Source organism: Typopeltis vanoorti, chromosome 2 (genome assembly GCF_054136105.1).
Source record: "Typopeltis vanoorti isolate ZY-2024b chromosome 2, IOZ_Tvanoo_1.0, whole genome shotgun sequence".
Taxonomy (NCBI): domain Eukaryota; kingdom Metazoa; phylum Arthropoda; class Arachnida; order Uropygi; family Thelyphonidae; genus Typopeltis; species Typopeltis vanoorti.
Genome location: NC_143550.1, coordinates 58,373,128 through 58,393,801, shown reverse-complemented (window position 1 = coordinate 58,393,801; position 20,674 = coordinate 58,373,128). Strand labels below are relative to the sequence as shown.

At 35.5% G+C, this 20,674-nt stretch overlaps 1 protein-coding gene across 4 annotated transcripts in view; it reads right to left on the bottom strand.

Annotated features, from left to right (window-relative positions):
- Positions 1 to 20,674, bottom strand: part of LOC150109062 (CCR4-NOT transcription complex subunit 3-like) — a 436,445-nt gene that overhangs the window by 323,180 nt on the left and 92,591 nt on the right. The window contains exon 1 of one of the 4 annotated variants that reach the window (XM_090405221.1): positions 8,970 to 9,055. The exons of the other annotated variants lie outside the window; for them this stretch is intronic. The gene's annotated coding sequence lies outside the window, so the exon portion shown is untranslated. Of the gene's footprint in view, positions 1 to 8,969; positions 9,056 to 20,674 lie in introns of those variants that run through there. 4 annotated transcript variants of the gene reach the window in all.

Sequence of the window (20,674 nt, the reverse complement as noted above, 5' to 3'; positions counted from 1 at the left end):
GCTGGTTAACCAGAAGACCTCCACGTAGTGTCTTAAGGAATGCAAAGAGCCGACTAAGGTTTTTGATCTAAAATCCAGTCCTATATAGTTACTATAGGCATGATAGAATTTTATGCCTATAGTAATCAACACTAAATATGAGGATAATCTTTTTAATAGCAAGCAATATCTTATAGAATGATATTGGTCTAGGAATTTTTTTGAGGCATTACAGAAGACAGCTGACAATGTAAAAGGAAAGGCTGGTCCTTGTTGGAGATCTAAAAAGCAAAGTAGGAAGTTATCCAGACATACAGAAATATTTTGGGAAAATTAGGAGAAAACAGCAAAGCTAATAATAAAAATAATGGTAAGTGCCTGCTTGATTTCTGTTAAGGACATGGACTAATTATTACAATGTTCCAATATAAAAATGTGCACAAATTTGCATGGAGAGAAGATGCAAGACATAAGAAAATAAGACACAAAAAAAAAATTTTATTGTTGACAGCAATTTTTCCACCAGTTCAGAACACAAGCATATACAGAGGATTAGAAAATGGAAAAGATCACCATTTAGTTTTCAGCGGGATAAAATTGCATTTCATACTGAAAAAAAAAAGAGGGTGTAATAAAGTTTTAAAATCCACGTTGAGCAGCTTTCGGTTACACTAAAGTATACAAACATTATTCAAGAAAAAATGAAAGAGTTTGAAAACAAAGAACCACACTTTGGAGATTCAGTGGCAAACCCTGGCAAAAACATTGACTGATTCAACCAGACAGGTATGTAGTGAGATTGTCTACAAGGATAGAAAAATCAGAACTCCTTGGATGACTCAAGAAGTTAGAGTATTCAAGGAAAAGAAGGAAGCTTACTGAAAGTTCTTGACAAGTAAGCCATTTTGTGCTCTGAAAGAATACAGAGAAAAATGGAAGAAAGCAAAGTACTGTGTGAAACAAAATACAAAAATAATAGGAAGACAGGTACGAACATAGAAAATAAATATTAAGAATGTCAAAAAATATTTCTGGAGGCTTTTGAAAAACCTCAAAAATCGAAGAATAAAAGATAACAGAGTTGACATGAAAACTAAAGATGAAGATTTTATATTATAGATGGCTGCAGGGTTTACTTTGAAAGACTGCTAAATGAAACAAGTAGTGACAGCACAGTGGTAGAAAATGCTCAACAGGAATGCAATCAGGATATATATCCATACATCCTTAATTGAAGCAAAAAAAAAAACCAAAATCCCTGAAGTGTGGAAATACATTTTTATGGAAGTTTTTCCACTTGGCTATGCTACTAATTATATATTGGGTTTTATCCTTTATCCAAATGTTACCAAACAAAGTTTGCACCTGAAGTACTTTCAGGACTGAGGAAACTCATGGTAAAGTTGGTATAAGTTCTCATCACTTGTCTTAGTATCTTCCATAATGCAAAGCACATCTCCTTGCGGAATATAATGCAATGCATTAAGGGAAGGGCCACTACCCAGACAGGTTTCGACCTTCATTGAGGTCTCATCAGTGGGAGCCAGACCCAGACAGGCCCTTCCCTTAATGCATAGCATTATGAGAAGAGCACTTATACATGTCTGCAAGGAGATATGCTTTGCATTATGGGAGATACTAAGGCAAGTGATGAGAACTTATACTGCCTTTACCATAAGTTGTCCCAGTCCTGAAAGTACTTCAGCTGCAAACTTTGTTTGCTAACATTTGTATAAAGGATAAAACCCAATATATAATTAGTAGCATAGCCAAGTGAAAAAACTTCCATAAACTTATCTCTAATCCAGAGAATTTTAATAATAGGGTGCGACACCCTTTGGCTACTCGTATAGGTGAATATGACTTCTCCATTACTTCCACCTTAGTATCACCACTTCTGGGTCTGGCTCCCATTAATGAAACCTTAATAAAGGTCAAAAGTGATCTGGGGAGTGGCCCTTCCCTTAATGCATAGCATTATACATGTCCACAAGGAGATGTGCTTTGCATTATGGGAGATACTAAAGGCAAGTGATGAGAACTTATACCACCTTTACCACGAGTTGTCTCCAGTCCAGAAAGTATTTTAGGTGCAAACTTTGTTTCCTAACACTTGGATAAAGGATAAAACTCAATATATAATCAGTGTGGAAATACAGCCTGGGGAGATGATATTCGACCAGAAATGGTCAAATATGGAGATATAAAAGTTTTACAGTGGCTACACTTCATAATTCAGAAAATTCTATCAGGGGGTCAAATTCCAGATTGGAATACTCATAGTAGCCATCTATAAAAAGGAAAAACTGAAAGTGAATTGTAGAGGAATTTCCCTACTAAGTGTTCTTGTAAGATTTATGCATGTATACTTGAGAAATGCCTAAGAAAAATTATAGAAGAAAGCTTGGAAAAGAAAGCTCTATTCAGGCCAAACAGAATTGTGAAGTTCAAATTTTCACCTTAAGACAAACTGTTAAGGAATTAATGGTAATGTAAAAAGGATATGCATTGAAGTTTCATATATCTGGAAAAAGCACATGACAAGGTTCCAACAGAAAAGCTGTTCAAAATGCTACAGGAAGATGGCTTAATGTTAAATCAGGTGTGAGACAAGGGTGCACGTTTTATCTCTACTGTTATTCATAATCAATAATATTACATTATATAAAGAAAATGTGGCATTAAACCAGATATCAAAATTGGAAATATTAATCTTAGCTTTTTACTTTATGCAAATATTATGTTTCTAAATAAATCCAGAATTCTGCAAGAGTCCCCAACTATATTGAAGAACTGCTATAACAAATCTTGTGAAAATCAGCAAAAAAAAAGACAATGAAAAATAGGTAGAAATATTGAAACTATGAACTGTATCCAGAATGGAGATCCTATACTAGAAGTAATATATGCTTAACTACAAAGCGAGAAAACATGATCAACTTAGGAAGTATGAATACTATCTTTGGTCCCATTGTATTAGTTACTGAATGGGAAAAAAGGTCAGCAATGCATGGGAATATTTGAATAAGTGCTTAAATGAGGAGGTATGTGAATGTTTCCAAAGCATTCGAAGAATAAATAAGTTAGGATTGAAATGGATGTGCAACTTTATTAAGCAAGAGATCCACAAAAAGATGATGTGGAAAGAATATTTTGAGAATAAGAGAGGAGTTATGAAATATATAAAGCTCAGTCAAGAAAAGTAATGACTATTTGTACGGAAAGCTAAATCAGAGTATGAAAAGAAACACAAGCAAAAGAAAATTATTAATGAGTGCTCACTTCGCTAAGATATATCAACCAGATGTGTATGAAAATGAGATTGAGGAGCTGTTGCATAATGTGGATAAGAATTTGTCTATAGGGGACAGAGGGAATATCAGCATGTTTGCTAAAAGAATGTTCAGCCAAATTGGCTAGGTCTTTCACATGTTTGTATAACTTGAGTCTTAGCTCAGGAATGATACCAGAGGAATGGAAAGAATGTATGATAGTCCCATTGTACAAAGGTGGTGCAAGATTTTAGAGAAGTTGGTAAGAACTCGCATACAGAAGTGGGTAGACAAACAAGCTATACTCTGCAAGCGGCAGCATGTGTTTACACTAAAGAAAGGTCATGTTTTAGCAATTTGCTCATTATAACAATGCTATAGGTGAGTTGGATAAAGGGAATGAATACACTAACATAATGTGGAGAATAAACTGGAGAATATGGGATTGCAATATAAACTCTTGACTTGGATCATGGGATGGTTGACAGACATATCAAAAAGTGGTATATAGTGGGTGTGAATCTGCCAGATTTAAGGTGACCAGTGGTGTACCTCAAGGTTCAGTCCTTGGGCCATTATTGTTCAATCTATGCATTAATGACATCAGACAAGATCTAACATCAGATGTGCAACTGTTTGCTGATGATGCAAAGATAGGCAGGGCAATCATGGAAGCTATTGATATTCAGCAATTGCAAAATGATTTGAATGGACTGGAAATTTGGGCAAATGAAAATGCCTGTCAGTTTAATGTTAATAAGTGTAAAGTAATGCACTTGGGCGTGATGAGATTTCCAGCAACATATTATATTAGCGGGGTTATGTTACAAGAAACTGATGAGGACAGGGATCTTGGTGTAATGGTGAATATAAGAAGATAATTGCATATAAGAATGATAAATGCATATAAGAAGATAATTGCGATGTTGAAGTGAACCTTGACATGTAAGGATAAGGAAGTTATTTTGCCTCTTTATAAGGTCTTGATAAGACAGCACCTGGATTAGTGTGTGCAGATTTGGTCTCCAAGATTGCAAGGGGATAAAGAAGCTATGGAAAGAGTGCAAAGAAGAGTTACAAAGATTATATGCAATTAGGGGAGTCATATTATGAAGACAGATTACGAGTATGTGAATTACAGATCTGGTCAATAGGAGAAAGAAAGGTGACAGGATAGAGATCTATAAACTTCTGAATGAATGTTATAGGATATTGTCTGACGAAATTTTTCCTTATATTGAAGGTGGAGAGAGTGATCACTGGCAGGAGTATCCATGGAAGGTAAGTTTGTTCGTAGTCAAGAATGGAGTAAGCGCAAAGTTTTTCACTCACAGAGCAGTGAGTGAAATAGTTTACCTTCAGGGGTAGCGAGCACATCTAGTGTGAATGAATATAAAAGAAGGTATGAGAACCAGGTTTGAGTGATTTATAGCCGTTCTTGATGAGCCTTTGACTCCCTAGATTTCAGATAATAGTAATAATAATAAAAAAACATCTCAGCTATTTAAGCACAAGTTTTAGTGAATATCGCAAATTACGTATGTAAATAGAAAACAGAAGTAGCAAAGCTGGTATGTTAGGAAGTTAGCTGAATAAATTTATATGGAATAAGAGAGGAATCAGTCAAACACAAAACTGGTTGTATACAAGACAGTGCTCAAACCAATTTTAAATCATGTGCCTGAGAACTGGGTTAGAAAGAATACTTGATCCAACTACAGAACAGATATGAGAGTATTGAGAAAGATTAAGGGATTGAACAGATGGCATCAAATGACAGTATCATATTAAAAATGAGAATTGGGAAAGAACTTGAAATTGTTAGTATTCATGAATCTGTTAGCAGAACTACTCTCAGGTGGTATGATCACTTAAACAGAATGAGAGAAGAAAGATTAGCAAAATAAGTGTTCTTCGTCAGGATGGCAAGAAATATACTCAGAGGAAGACCAAGATCTAGCTGGATTGATACAGTAAAAAGTGCATTAGAAGATAGAAATATAAGATCTGATAATATTGGAGTCTTGACAGATAAGATTAATTTGAAGGAAAATTGTGGATAGGAAGTTAGTAATGAAGTAACTTTTTCATGTAGTACTACCATGATATCCTTTACGCACTGAGGTCACTTGTATGGAATTTGATTTTGAAGACTGTTGTAATGTGAAAATCTCATCCCGACAATCTATTTGGCCTGAATATTGTTCTTCCTCAAGTTTCTCTTCTACAATTCTTCTTAGTCCCTTCAAATATGCCTGTATACATTTACTCGGAATGCTCAGTAAATAAATTCCTCTGTAATATTCACGTCATTTCTTTTTATAGATGATCATTATGAGATATCTACTCATCTGGAATTTGACCTTCAACACCATGCTTCCTGAATTATGTAGTGCACCCATGAAAAACTTCTATACCTTCACATTTGAGACATGCAACTCTTCTTTACACCTATTCCAGCTACTTTTCCACATTTCATTTATCTGTTAGCATTTTCTATCCGAAAAAGTACTAATACATGTACTCTTGCTTAAAGCTAAATGATAATCACTTCCAATTTGATAACTTAATTAACTTAAACAATTTGATTTGATAAGCAATAACTATCAAACATAAAATAATCAAGATTTCTTTTTTTTTCTTGTGCTTTCTATGTGAATTTGTGATTGAAGGATGTTTTTTTTTAATCACTAATTCGTGTCTTGAACAGAAATTCAGTAGGCAATTACCATTGTTATTAGCTTTTCCCTTTTCTAACAAAATTTCTCTAAACATTTTTGTATCAGATATTAATTTTCTAACCTGCTGTTTAGATCTAAAATCATTTCTTTATTATAAATTTAGTTTAATCCTTTATCCAAGTGTAAGCAAACAAAGTTTGTGCCTGAAAATATATCTTCAGGACTGAGGTAAGGTGGTACATCCCTTGGCAACTCATAGCAAAGGTGGACCAAGCTCTCATTACTCCTTGTCTCAGTATCTCCCATAATGCAAAGCAAATCTCCTTGTGGACATGTATACTGTCATGCATTAAAGGAAGGGCCACTACCCAGACCAGTGTCGACCTTTATTGAGGACTCTTCAGTGGGAGGCAGACCCGGAGTGGTGATACTAAGGCAGAAGCAATGGAGAGGTCATATTTACTTATACGAGTTGCCAACCGGTGTACCACTTTATTATTAAATTACTCTGGATTTAGAGAAAGATGTTGGAAGTTTATTTTGCACTTGGTTAGACTATAATAACTTTAGTTTAATCCCTTAAATAAAGAGCCAATAGGCTTCAATTCAGCAATGTAACATTATTTAAATTAAGGGGATATTAAATCCCATATTGCTTTCAAAACCAAATAAGAAACTCAAAGATCGGAATCAAATAGTTTCATGCCGATTATCCTAGCCCTAGTTTGTACTACATGCTTTAGCTTACGCTAGTATCTGCCAATACTTTTATAGTTTACTATATTCGGCATGAAACTCTTTGATTCCGATCTTTGAGTTTCTTATTTGGTTTTGAAAACAATGTGGGATTTAATATCCCCTTAATTTAAATAAATTTAGTTTAATCCTTTATCCAAGTGTAAGCAAACAAAGTTTGCATCTGAAAATATCTTCAGGACTGAGATAAGGCAGTACATCCCTTGTCAACTCGTAGCAAAGGTGGACCAAGCTCTCATCACTCCTTGTCTCAGTATCTTCCATGAGTATAGGTAAATATGACCTCTCCATTGCTTCTGCCTTAGTATCACCACTCTGGGTCTGCCTCCCTCTGAAGAGTCCTCAATAAAGGTCAAAGCCAGTTTTGGTAGTGGAAGTCTTCCCTTAATGCATGGCAGTATACATGTCCGCAAGGAGATGTGCTTTGCATTATGGGAGATACTGAGAAAAGGAGTGATAAGAGCTTGGTCCACCTTTGTCAAGAGTTGCCAAGAGATGTACCACCTTACCTCAGTCCTGAAGATATTTTCAGGCACAAACTTTATTTGCTTACACTTGGATAAAGGATTAAACTAAATTTATTATAGTCTAACCAAGTGCAAAATAAACTTCCAACAACTTTCTCTAAATCCAGAGTAATTTAATAATAAAGTGGTACACCGGTTGGCAAATCATATAGGTAAACATGACCTCTCCATTGCTTCTGCCTTAGTATCACCACTCTGGGTCTGCCTCCCACTGAAGAGTCCTCAATAAAGGTCGAAACTGGTCTGGGTAGTAGCCCTTCCCTTAATGCATTGCAGTATACATGTCTGCAAGGAGATGTGCTTTGCATTATGGGAGATACTGAGACAAGGAGTGATGAGATCTTGGTCCACCTTTGCAACGAGTTGCCAAGAGATGTACCACCTTACCTCAGTCCTGAAGATATTTCAGGCACAAACTTTGTTTGCTTACACTTGGATAAAGGATTAAACTAAATTTATTATAGTCTAACCCCCAAGTGCAAAATAAATTTCCAATCATTTCTTTAATTATTTGAAAAATTCCTTCGCTTCCTAAGCAGAAACTTTCTGTGGAACTATAAGCACAAATAAGTTTTCTTAATGAATTCTATAATTTGAAATTTCCCCACACAACTACTTGAAACTGCCTGCCAGTCAAGAAGCTTATATCTATATTTAAATGTTGAATGCCATCTATGATCCTTTCTCTCCCAGATCATTACTACTCGAACATGAAATTGTATTCAGAATTTAACAGGATCCCACTTATTTTAGTCTCCTTTGCCTCAGTCACTTCAATCCATGGGATACTTTTCTAGTTCTTCGGCTAGTTCAACTTCTTTTCAGCTGATCTTATAGTGATGGTGCCCATCTTCAATTCTGCCAGTGCTCAGTTTGAGTAGCTGACTTTTCCTTTTTCCCTGACAAAAACAGAGAGGGCCTTGTGTTGTGTCATAGCATCACGTTTGTTTCTGGTTTAAGCTAATGCAGAATAAATTTGATAAACTAATTGCCGGCCTGGTTGTGGAGACAGAGAAGTAGAGTAGGTGTCCTCCCTCAATGAGTCTTTGGACTCCTTGGAGGTGTCACGTAATAATAATAATTCACAAATTGCTAGCCCATTGCGTGAAGGTGAAAACTGAACATTTCTTCAGAAAATTTAGACACTCTCCACATTCCTTAAGTTATGTGGAGGTCTCATTTGAGCAATCTGTTTTCAGCCTTATGTGACCCACAATTTGGCAAATACATTAATATTAATCAATTCAGATTACAAATCACCATGGAGGTTTGTTATTAATACTAATACTAAAATCTGCAAAAGATAAAACTTTGAAAATGAGATCCTCATTAAAAACAGTCTACAAGAAAAAAGATAAAAACAATATTTGCATATGTTGATTAGATATGCATATTAACTACATTTTTGGTATCCGGTAGCTATATTTTGTGCAGTATCAATACTCTATTATAATTAATAATAGAGTATTGATTTAGTAACAGTTACATTCTGCAAACTTTATGCAATATGAATTTTACTCAAGTCAGATTTAACCCATCACCTGTTAAACGCACCCTATTGTTTATGCATTTACAGTACGTGTTTGCAGTAATGCACATTAACATATTTTATTTCTGTTAGTTTCATTCACAGAATTCACAGATCCATAAATTGGATTTCAATAAGTAATTATTAATACAAAGTAATATAATATACTATAAATTGAGAAAATCCAAATTTTTTTTTTAACAAATGTTTAATTTGGCTATTCGACCTTCCTTGGGAAAGTATCAAGAGATGACTGATTAGTGGCTTCTTTCTTTTCTTCATATATCTTTCAAAAATAGGCTAATGTGTCAGGTGTTTCTCTTTGGACTTGAGAACCATGAGGCATTAGGATCTATGCAAACAATAAAAATATATAGCATGCAAAAACTAGAAATGTGTGGCACTGAAACACTTAAAAATATGCAGCACTAAAAATATAGCATATCTGTGTTGAAAGCAAGACTGAGATGGATCGTCGTGTGGAAGATCACCATTAGATGATATGTGAATAATGTAGGCAATTTAAGTAAAATGTTTATAATTCACCAGATTTCTAGCCATATCAGGATAATTTGCAATCCAAATTTACATAAGTTGGGTACTGCCAATCCTCATGTATCTGCCATTTTGGAATTAAAAAACATATGTAAGATAATCATGTGCAATATATGAAAGATAACATTTAAAGATTACCATGAACAGGATATACTATCTGCCAAAAATCACAGGATGTGTGTAGATGCATGGTCTTTAAATTAATAATGTGCAGTTTCATTTTTGGCAAAACAATTGTCTTAATGCATCATCGAAGACCTTAATTTCAAGTGGGTAAAGCTGTGCTTCATTCCTCTTTTAAATATTATAACCACTGCTGAAGAGGCCTTTCAAGACCACACATTAATTCTGTATTCTTGTTCATCACACAGATGTTAATATGTGTGTATAAAGCCCTAACCAATAGAACTCCATATAAGACATCATAAAACCTATAACACAGCACTGCTGTGAGTGTTCAGTGGAGAAAATAATCTTAATGTGCTTCCTGATGAGTTGAAGATTGTGTTGTAATCATTGAGTAAAATGGTATGAGGAGGACTACACCAAAAGATTGACAGATATGGGGTGAAAGAGGAGGATGGGAACTTGGTTTAGAGATGAACTGTGTATGGATGATGACCAACAGCTGCCTGTGTTCTAAGATGTTTACAGGAAAATCAAGGTATGGTGGTGGCTAGTTCAGTGGAGCAGTGCCCATGAAAATACATAAAGATCTAATGCAAAAAACAGAACTTCTATGAAGAGAGAGAAGAGGAACTGGAGAGATTTTGAGAGAGAAGAATCATCTATTAACTATTCAATTGGCCATGACATATATTAAAACAATACCATTGATATTCCATTGAAATAGCATGGATATGAAGTACAAGACTGATAATATATTTCATCCACATGGATGTTTTGGGTATTTAAGTAAACTGCCCTTTTCTGGAGAGCATCAAACATTCTTAATGAGAGCTCTGGTGCAAATGTGAGAACAGTGTTCTAAAGATGGACAGATCCTGGATTTATAAAATGTTAGGAATTGTGCAGATGAAAAGTAGTATTTAGAGTAAAAGTAGATATCCAGTTTATCGGAGGTTGAGGAAACTATGGATGATATGGAATGTGACATGGTTATGCCAGGAAAGGCAGGATGTGTGTGTCAGTTGTACTCCTTGGGGATCTCAATATTATCATAACTAAAGTGGGGGAAATGAACTGTGGTTTGCTAATATTGAAATTCAGAAGAATGACACTGATTATGGAAGATCATGAAGTCTAAATCATTTAAACAAAGGTTTATCAAATGAAGAAAAGAAATGGAGTATGCTGTTATCAATGAAACTATGAATAGGATTTGAGATTAGTAAGAAGTCATTAACGTATAGAAGGAAAAATGCAAGTGGAAGCAAAGTGTCTTGGGGTACCCAGGACAGTTTAATTTGTAATAAGAGAAAAATCTGATAAGAAGAAACCATCTATCACAACATGCAACAAATGACAGAAGAGAAAATGGCAATCTAATAACAGAGCACAGAAAGTAAATCAAATTGTAGCTTAGCTTATTAAGCTATCTTCTTTGCTAAACCTGTTCAAACGTGATGAAAAATGAAAAGAGTAAGAGCACAAGTTTCTTCTAACTTTTCCATGGCTTAATATAGTAAATCTGGAACAAAAAATATACTGTGGAATCAGAGTGGCAGAATCCATATACATGTATGAAGTATCTGATGAATGTTATTCAGATATGACACATTATTATAATTAGATGACTTACATATTAAGCACTCTTAATAAAAAGAGTTAGAAAGAATTAGGATTAAAATAAAACTTAATAATTCCTCATCCCTCCCCCCAATACATATACTGTAATGTAAAACTCTGTTGCAGAATTTAATTTAGTGTTGTAATTAAGTTCACTTGTCTTTGTCTCCATAAAGAATTAAAGTTATGTAATGATGTTAAAATAAATTGCAACTCTGGTTTATGTTGTTGTCTTGCTGATTTCAGCAAAGTTTCATAATGGTGGCACAAACATGTAAACAACGTTGATAGTTCAGTACTCTGCTGCACTTTTGAACCAATAATGGCATTTTGAAGCTAGCACACACAGAATTAGGCAGCAAAGGGATTATGAGGTCACCATTTTTGACCTCGTAATAACATTATGTTTTCATATGAACATATTCGGAGACCAATGGATATATCTGAAAGTATTCAATTCTTTCTAATGATGAGTATAGCCACCAAAATATAATCTAGAAGAAGGCCTCGAATAGTTTTTGTTGTAAGCAGGAGGTATGCCTACTCTTTATTTATTATAACTCTGTAAATTCCTGTCAACGGACAGGATGCAGACAGAACATTTTATCTCAAGCAGAAAGTTTGTTGTTTCCTCCATACAGTGTTCCTTATGATAGTGTGTATTATAGAATACGGAAGACAAGCATAAAACTATTATTCAGTTAATGATAGTAACTGAACATATGTAATGAAGATTGTGTTTCAAAGAGTCAAAGCTGTATAACTGAGAGGAGACCTCCACATTGGCTTTAAAGGAATGCGGAGAACTGACCAGGACTTCTGACCTTCTTGTGGTGCACCCTGTTAGGTATCTACCTGGAGACTGAACGAACAAGGATGGGTTGGCAATTTGGGATTTAGGCAACGAAATTGTATTCTTATTGGCTTAAACCAAAATAAAAAAATGATGGTACAACATGACAGAATTTCATGCTGGCTGGGGCATCGCCCAGTAAAACAAGACCTCCGTTGTTTTCGCCAGGGGGGGGGGGGGACTAGGGTGAACAGCAAAAGTCAGCACTGGAACAAATCCAAAAACACACCCTAACTTGTCACAAGAGTTCAAGATCGGTACTATCAACATGAGAAGCCTGAATGGCAAAGAAATGGAGCTAGCTAAGGAACTGGATAAGTACCAGATCAACATAATAGGGGTGACTGAAACAAAAAAGACAAAATCTGGTGACATTTCTCTGAGCAATAAATATAAAATGTTTGTTGACATTTTATATTTATTGCTCAGGAGTAGCAGCTATAGTACTGAATACAAAATACGAGGTTAATCTTCATGAATGGCAGGAAATATCAAGTAGAGTGATGTGGGCAAATATCTGAATGGGCAACTGGACAATGAGACTGATTTGTTTCTATAGTCCCACAGAAGGTCCTACTAAGGTAGAAGTGGAGGAATTTTTTGAAGCTTTAGAAAGAGCAACAATAAATAAAAAGGAAGCTTGGTGAAGAACAAGCTGGATTCAGGCCAAAGAGAGGCTGTCAGGATCGAATTTTCATGTTACGACAAATAGTTGAGAAATCGTGAGAATATAACAAAGATCTGTATTTAAGTTTTGTAGATCTGGAAAAGGCGTATGACATTGCACCAAGAGAGAAGCTGTTCAAAGTGCTACAGTTGTATAGTGTCAATGGAGTATTATATCAAGCAATACTTAGTCTTTATTTGAGTTATAAGTCAGAAGTTAGAATTGAAGGAAGTACAGGAAGATGGTTTTATGTTAAATCTGGTAGTAGTAGTAGTAGTTTCAAATGATGATACAACGGCCATGAGTCCCTTTTTACAGGAGGAATGGCACTATCTCAGTCCCCCCATATTTTATCCGGGCTGGGAACTGGCATGGGACCGGTTTGCCTGCTTGCAGAATGAAAAATCCCAGATAAACTGGCAGCAAAAACACTGCTGTCCATGCCCAAGACTGGCTATGGCTGAGTTAAATCTGGTGTCAGACAAGTACATTATCCCCTCTGTTATTTATTATCTATATGGATCACATTAAAGGAAAGTGGTATTAAATCTGATATCAAAACTGGAGATATTAATCTCAGCTCTTTACTCTATGCAGATGATGTTATACGTCTAAATAAATCTGCTACAAGTCTGCAGGATTCCCTGACTAAATTGAATAACTGTTGTAATAGATATGGTATGAAGGTCAGCAATAACAAGACAAAGACAATGAAAATAAGCAGAAACATTGAGAACGTCGACTGTATCCTGAATGGTGGACCCAAAGAATTTTGTAGCAAAAGTTTTTAGCACAACTGAATTGATATCATGTGGACCAGAAGATGAATTAGTATCAAGATTACTGAAGATTTTTCTCTATCTGAAAAAAAGATCAGAGGAAGACATTAAAAAAAAAAAAAAAATTATGGTATAGTGGGAAATGATTTTTCCTTGGTCATTTATACAACAGATGGAGAAGACAATGGTCCAGGGTACCATATTTGGGTGGTACCCTGGACCTTTGTCCTGACCTGGACGGTGATACCCAGAAGGGCAGCAGTTTTATTTAATATCTTCGACAAGGGAATAGAAGGCTCGAGTGCTGTTTGACAGGAGGCAACTTCCATCTGGACTTCCTTTAAAAGTGTTATGTGGATTTGTTAATGTTCTTTCTTATAAATGTTGAAGGCTGAAGTGAGAGGTGGTTTTTTTTTTTTTTTTTTTTTTTTTACTTTGGTCAATTTGAGAAATGCCAAATTGTTTTTCTTGGACTACTTGCCCTGTTAGATGACCAAGACTTAGAGAGTATTCAATGATTTTATACGAAGTCAGAGGGGAAAAAAAAAAAAAACCTCTCATTTCATTTATTTAATCAGAGTAGATGGTTTGGATTGCAAGATCAAAAGCAGTAATCTGACCATGAAAGAGAGGCAGATATATTCCAGGGATCCCATTTATCATTGTAATCTTAAGGACATAACAGTGGGAATAGATGGGTGAAGGTTGATCTGAAAAGGAAATGCGGATAAGATTATAGTCCAAGCTGCCATAAGAAGAGTTGTCTTGCACAATGTATTTGGAGAGGCAACTGGCTAAGAAAAGGTCCAAGGTGCTAGAAAATTGAGATTATCATGTATTGTGGCTGGTAGGTGAACAATTTATGTTAGATGATTTTTGACAAATAATTTGGCTTTATTTCCAGCTTGATCTGTGAAAGAGGAAAATCAGTTTGAATTATAACCACTGAAGACTAAGGATGATGATCTCATTGTCTGAGTAATTAGACTAGACAAATGATAAATAATCAAGAGATAAACTTTGTGATTGGAGTTAGAAAAGCATAACACAGCAAATGAAGACAAGGTGAGGCAAGCAAATTCTGAGCCAGAGCAGATCATATAGAAAGGGGGGGGGGGGGGGGGTTCAAGGTTTGGTAATCTCTAGCATGAATATCAAATCTGAACATGCTCAGCACTATGTGCATGTATCAAAACATGATCTGTCATTCTTTGCTTACCCTCAAGTGGCATCCTCTACAACTACTGTTCACCTCATCCATTTCATATGGAAAAAAAAAAAAAAATCGTGAAAAATGCAGTTTGGATAATTGAGGTGAACAGTGCAGAGGATGTCTGAGGTTCAGCAAGGACAGAGCAAAATGCAGTGTAGAAGTGAAAGACTTATGGACATGTCTCCCACACAGGAAGTGATGAAGAGAGGAGTGGAAAGAAACTGACATGTAACTGGCAATAGTTATTTAGGATAGCTATGACTTTCATTGCCCTGTGAAACACCTCTTCCAATACAGGTGGTGCTTCAGAGCAACTGCAATGTTTCAATGTTCTTTTCTTAGGAGATTTATTATAATGCCACTATATGTACAATTGTGGAAAACAACAATGTGTGACTCAGCAGCTGTGATTTAATGATGTACTAAGGTTAACAAATCTAATCTATATCATATCACAAAAAAGCATTCCCACATCATTATACTATAACCACTACACTTCATTACTGGGATAACACTCAGATAAAAATATACTCATAGTGCTTTTCATACTCAAGCATGTACAGAAGAGTGCACATGCTAGGGTATTCAGTGTAGGGTGTTCAGTTCTCCACAAGACCGAATTACAATGTTCATGGTCCAGATTCTCAGTGCCCTAGCTCACAGTAATAGCTGTGTACTCCTTGTTGTTAACAAAAGCTTGTAGGCTACAGCTATGATATGAAAAATTCATGGCATACAGCTCTCTACATCATAGAAATCTTATGGAATTTCTTATGAATGCTTGCATCTCCAAATTACATTGTCCAGGATCTCACAGCAAGTCGAGGTAACCATTATTTTTAACTAGTGGTGCCTCTGCCAGTCAGTATTTTAGGCATACATAATTGTATATCAGATTCAGTATAATCACAGACTTCCATTTCTTAAGCAAGTTGCCAGATGCAGACTTGGAAATGCTTAATTGCTTGCAACAGTGTATGCAGATGTTATCCAATAACATCAGACTTTGGCAAGAACATTGAAAATAAATAGCAAGAAGGTGGTAAGATATTCTGGAGGTTGTTGAAGAAGCTTAGAAATGGAGGAATGAGTGCTGTAAAAGGAATTAGAGATGAAAAAGGCGACATGAAAACTGGAAGAAAAGATATCCTTGAAGTATGGAGTAATTACTTCGAAAAATTGCTAAATGAAACAAGCAGCAATAGCAGAGTGGTAAAAAACACTCTACAGGCATACAGTCAGGAATACATATCCATACTTAAAGGATATGTATTCCTGAAAAATAGGAAAAAAGCCATCAAAGGCTTGAAATGTGGAAAGGCAGCAGGAGTAGATGATATTTGACCAGAAATGCTGAAGTATGGTGGTATAAAAATCTTACAGTGGCTGCACTGCATAGTTCAGAAGGCCTGGACAGAGGGGCAAATTCCCAATGATTGGAGTAGAGCTCTCATAGTACCCATGTATAAAAAGGGAAATAAAACTGAATGTGAGAATTACAGAGGTATTTCCCTACTGAGTGTTCCTGGCAAGATCTATGCAAGTATATTTGAGAAACGGTTGAGAAGAATTGTGGAAGAAAAGCTTGGTGAAGAACAAGCTGGATTCGGGCCAAATAGAGGCTGTCAGGATCAGATCTTCACTTTACGACAAATAGTTGAGAAAGCATGGGAATATAACAAAGATCTGTATTTAAGTTTAAATATCTGGAATATCGATCTCGAAAAGGCATACAATAAGGTGCCAAGAGAGAAGCTATTCAATACGCTACAGTTATATGGTGTCAATGGGGCATTATATCAAGCAATACTTATTAGTCTTTATTTGAGTTGTAAGTCAGCAGTTAGAAATGAAGGAAGTACAGGAAGATGGTTTAATGTTAAATCTGGTGTGAGACAAGGATGTACATTATCCCTTCTGTTATTCATTATCTATATGAATCACATTATGAAGGAAAGTGGTATTAAACATGATATCAAAATTGGAGATGTTAATGTCAGCTCTTTGCTTTATGCAGATGATGTTATACTTCTAAATAAATCCGCTACAAGTTTGCACGATTCCCTGACTAAACTGAATAACTGTTGTAATAGATATGGTATGAAGGTCAGCATTAAAAAGACAAAGACAATGGAAAATAGATAGAATTGTTGAAAATATCAACTGCGTTGAACGGGGAATCTGTGGAACAAGTAAAACATTTCAGCTACTTAAGCACGATTTTTAGTGAAGATGGTAAATAAAATATGGAAATAGACAACAGATTCAACAAAGCTGATATGGTAGGCAGTCAATTGAATAAATTCATATGGAATAAGAGAGAAATTAGTCAGAACACTAAATTAGCTGTATACAAGACTGTGTTCAAACCAGTTTTAACTTATGGATCTGAGAGCTGGCTCAGAAGTAAAACACTTGACGAAAGACTAGAGACCACAGATATGAGAGTCCTGAGAAAGATTAGAGGCATGAACAGATGGCATTAATGGCAATATCATTAAAAACGAGGATATTAGGAAAGAACTTGACTTTGTCAGCATCCAGGAATGCATTAGCAGAGCTAAAGAATGGGCAATAAAAGATTAGCAAAGCAAGTGTTCTTCTCCAGGTTGGCAGGAAAATGACCCAGAGAAAGACCAAGATATAAATGGATTGATATGGTACAAAGTGCTTTAGACAATAGAAATATAAGATCTGATAATGTTGGAGTCTTGACAAGTAATAGACTGATTTGGAGGAAAATTGTAGATAGTAAGTTAGTAATGACATAAATTTTTCATGTAGTACTATCATATCCTGTACACCCCTTGAGGATACATGTCAGGAATTTGATTATGCCTAACAGCACATTTGTCTCAGTAACCAAAGTGGAGAATGAGAGTTAACCTAATTATCTGGGTGAGAGATGAAAGTAATCTACCACTTGAAGACGTTCATAAATAACCTAGGATTCAAAACCCATAGAGCAGGCTGGAGAGGTATGTTGCTACCTACTTGACTAATGATGCTGATCGAAGAGATAGTATAGCACTTAGCAATTATTTTGATTATTAATTTTGTTGCAGATCAAAGTTTAACAATAAATTCAAAATTTAAATTAAAAAAAGTATTCCTGTATTCAAAACTAAATGTGCCATCAAAGCTTTATTGCAACTGGCTGAATGAATAGTGCATCCACTTGCCAACAAACAAATTGTGGATGCAAATCCCACCTTGGATGCAGATATTTCTGGGTGTCTTTAGGTGGTACACTATTGTTACGTAGTGCGACCACCATCTTTTTCAATGGTGGACTGAAGTGGCTTGAAACTTTCATGTTTGCTCTCTAAAAAAGGTTTCCAGATTCTCTAAGTGTGCTATACAACCTAACTATAAAGTTAATATACCATACAATCCTGACTGTATAGTACACTGGTGACCAAAATCTAAGGACAAGCATTATTTCTGAAGATTACAACTGCAAATTCCAATGAACGAGCTTGTCACAATTTGTATAACTGATTTCGAGTAAAAATCGATCACAAAGGGATCACATGATGGCATTCAACAGGATAAAATGCAAAATGTTGAGATAAGCAAAGTGTGTTTGAAGGAAGCACTTTAAATGAAGGAATAAAATTGTAAACTTGAATGTCTTGTAATGTTTCAAAGGAATCAACTAGATGATTTCACATGAGCAAGAATTATTGGAAAGACTGAAGACGGCTGCAGAATTACTGATATTGACAGATAGTTTGGAATATTACATAGCATTGTATCTAATCTCTGAGCAGTATTTCAAACCAATGGAATGTGTTCCAGATGTATGCTTAGTGGTTGCCCTTGCTCTACCACAGAGCACAAATATTTTGGTTATAAACAGCAAAACGTAATTGACGCACCACGGCAAGTCAGTTCCATTCAAGCACAGGTGTGCATGGATATCTCTACAACTGTGGCAAGACGTCTGCGATGAGTAGGCTTATATGCCAGATGGCCTGTAGGCTGCATCCCTTTATCCACAGCTCATTGTAGAGCATATTTTCAGTGGTGTTGAATACATAAAATTGGACAAGACAGCAAGGGCTAATCTAATCTTCATAGTTGAGTCAATTTAGTCTTTCCTCTGATTCTAGACAACACGATCTGGTGTGAAAGTGGTAGTACCGTTTACCATTGCGAGAATGTTCTTGAAAGAGATAGATATGTTAGTTCTGGAGTCATGATGTGGGAAGTCTTTATGGTTAATGGATGCACTGAGCTACAAGTGCTGAAAAATGGGAGTATGACTGGTGAAGGATATTGAAACAAAGTTCTCCAAAGTCATTTCAATTGTTCTGTGGTGCTGTAGGGGAAGAATTCATTTTTATGGATGACAATGCCACACCATGTCGAACACAAGCAGTGGAGATACTTTTGGAGACTGAGGATATTAATCGAATCGAGTGGCCAGCACGCTCCCCAGATCTCGAACCCATAGAACATGTTTGGGATGTAATAGGGAGATGCATTGCTGCTTGAAATCACCCCCCCTCCAGAAAACAAACAAGGCCTCATCCTTGCTCTGAAGAAGGAGTGAACCAGTTTGCCTCAAGAACTCCTGAATCACTTGATGCTAAGCATGGTACAATGTTGTGAGATCTTCATCACAGTTTGGCGTGGACATATTCCTTACTGAAATGTCTCTCTGCATAGTATTATGTAAGCACTGTACCTTAATTCCTTAACTATGTCCTTAGGAAATTTGTAACTTTTGCCAAAAACATCATCATCATCAAATTCCTGATATGTACTCTCAGTGGGTGTACAAGATAATTAAGATAGTACTATATGAAAAGTTACATTACGAACACTTCCGATCAATTTTCCTCCAAATTAATCTGATATCTGTCAAGATTCCAATATTAACAGATCTTATATTTCTCTCTTTTAACTGTATCAATACAAGATGTAGATACATCTTGGTCTTCCTCTGGGTCTTTTTCCTATCAACTTGGCAAAGACATTTGTGTTGCTAATCTTTCCTTCCGCATTCTGTTTAAGTGACCATATCATCCAAGATTAGTTCTGCTAACACATTCCTCAATGTTAACAATAGCAAGTTCTTTCCTAATATCCTTATTTTTAATATGATACTGCCATTGATGCCATCTGTTCACTCCACTAATCTTTCTCAGAACTCTCATATCGGAGGTCTCCAGTCTTTGATCAAGTGTTTTATTTCTAATCCAGCTCTCAGATCCATAAGTTAAAATAGGTTTGAACAGTCTTGTATACAGTTCATTTAGTATTTTGACTAGTTTCTTTCTTATTCCATATAAATATATTCATCTGACTTCCTACCATTCCAGCTATACTAATTCTGTTGTCTATTTCCAGATTTAATTTGCCATCTTCAATAAAAATTGTGCCTAAATAGCTGAAATGTTTTACTTGTTCTTTGGGTTCACCATTCAGGATACAGTTGATGTTCTCAATGTTTCTGCCTATTTTCATAACAAATTTATTACAACAGTTATTCAATTTAGTCTGGGAATCCTGCAGACTTGTATGGGATTTATTCAGAAGTATAACATCAATCTGTATAAAGTAAAAAGCTAAGATTAACATCATCAATTTTGATACTTAAATACAGATCCCTGTTATATTCAAAATTTCTCAACTATTTGTCTTAAAGTGAAAATCTGATCCTGACAACCTCTATTTAGATTGAAACTCTGTTGTTCTTCACTAAGCTTCCCTTCCACAATTTGACTGTAGTCATGAAAATGTTTTCATATACAGATAAAAATGTAAGTTCGTCCTTAGATTTTGGATACCAGTGTATATTACAGAAGGTTTATAACCTTCTATGGGTGGGATTTACATAAAAAATATACTTCATCTAAGCTTTTCATAATAAATTTTAGCATTATGATGGTTTGAAATGAGTATCAGGCTGCAATGGTCAAAAATGTGCCTCAGCTGAAGCATACCAGTTCTTGATTCACAGTTCCACGTTACTTATAAAAAAAAGTACCTTAACATATGTTTTTCCTTTTTTGAAATTCAAGTATAATTACTATATAAATACACTACTGGCACATGGTAGCTACCAACATCAAAATGGAGCATGTTTAGAAAATGAAACAGCATT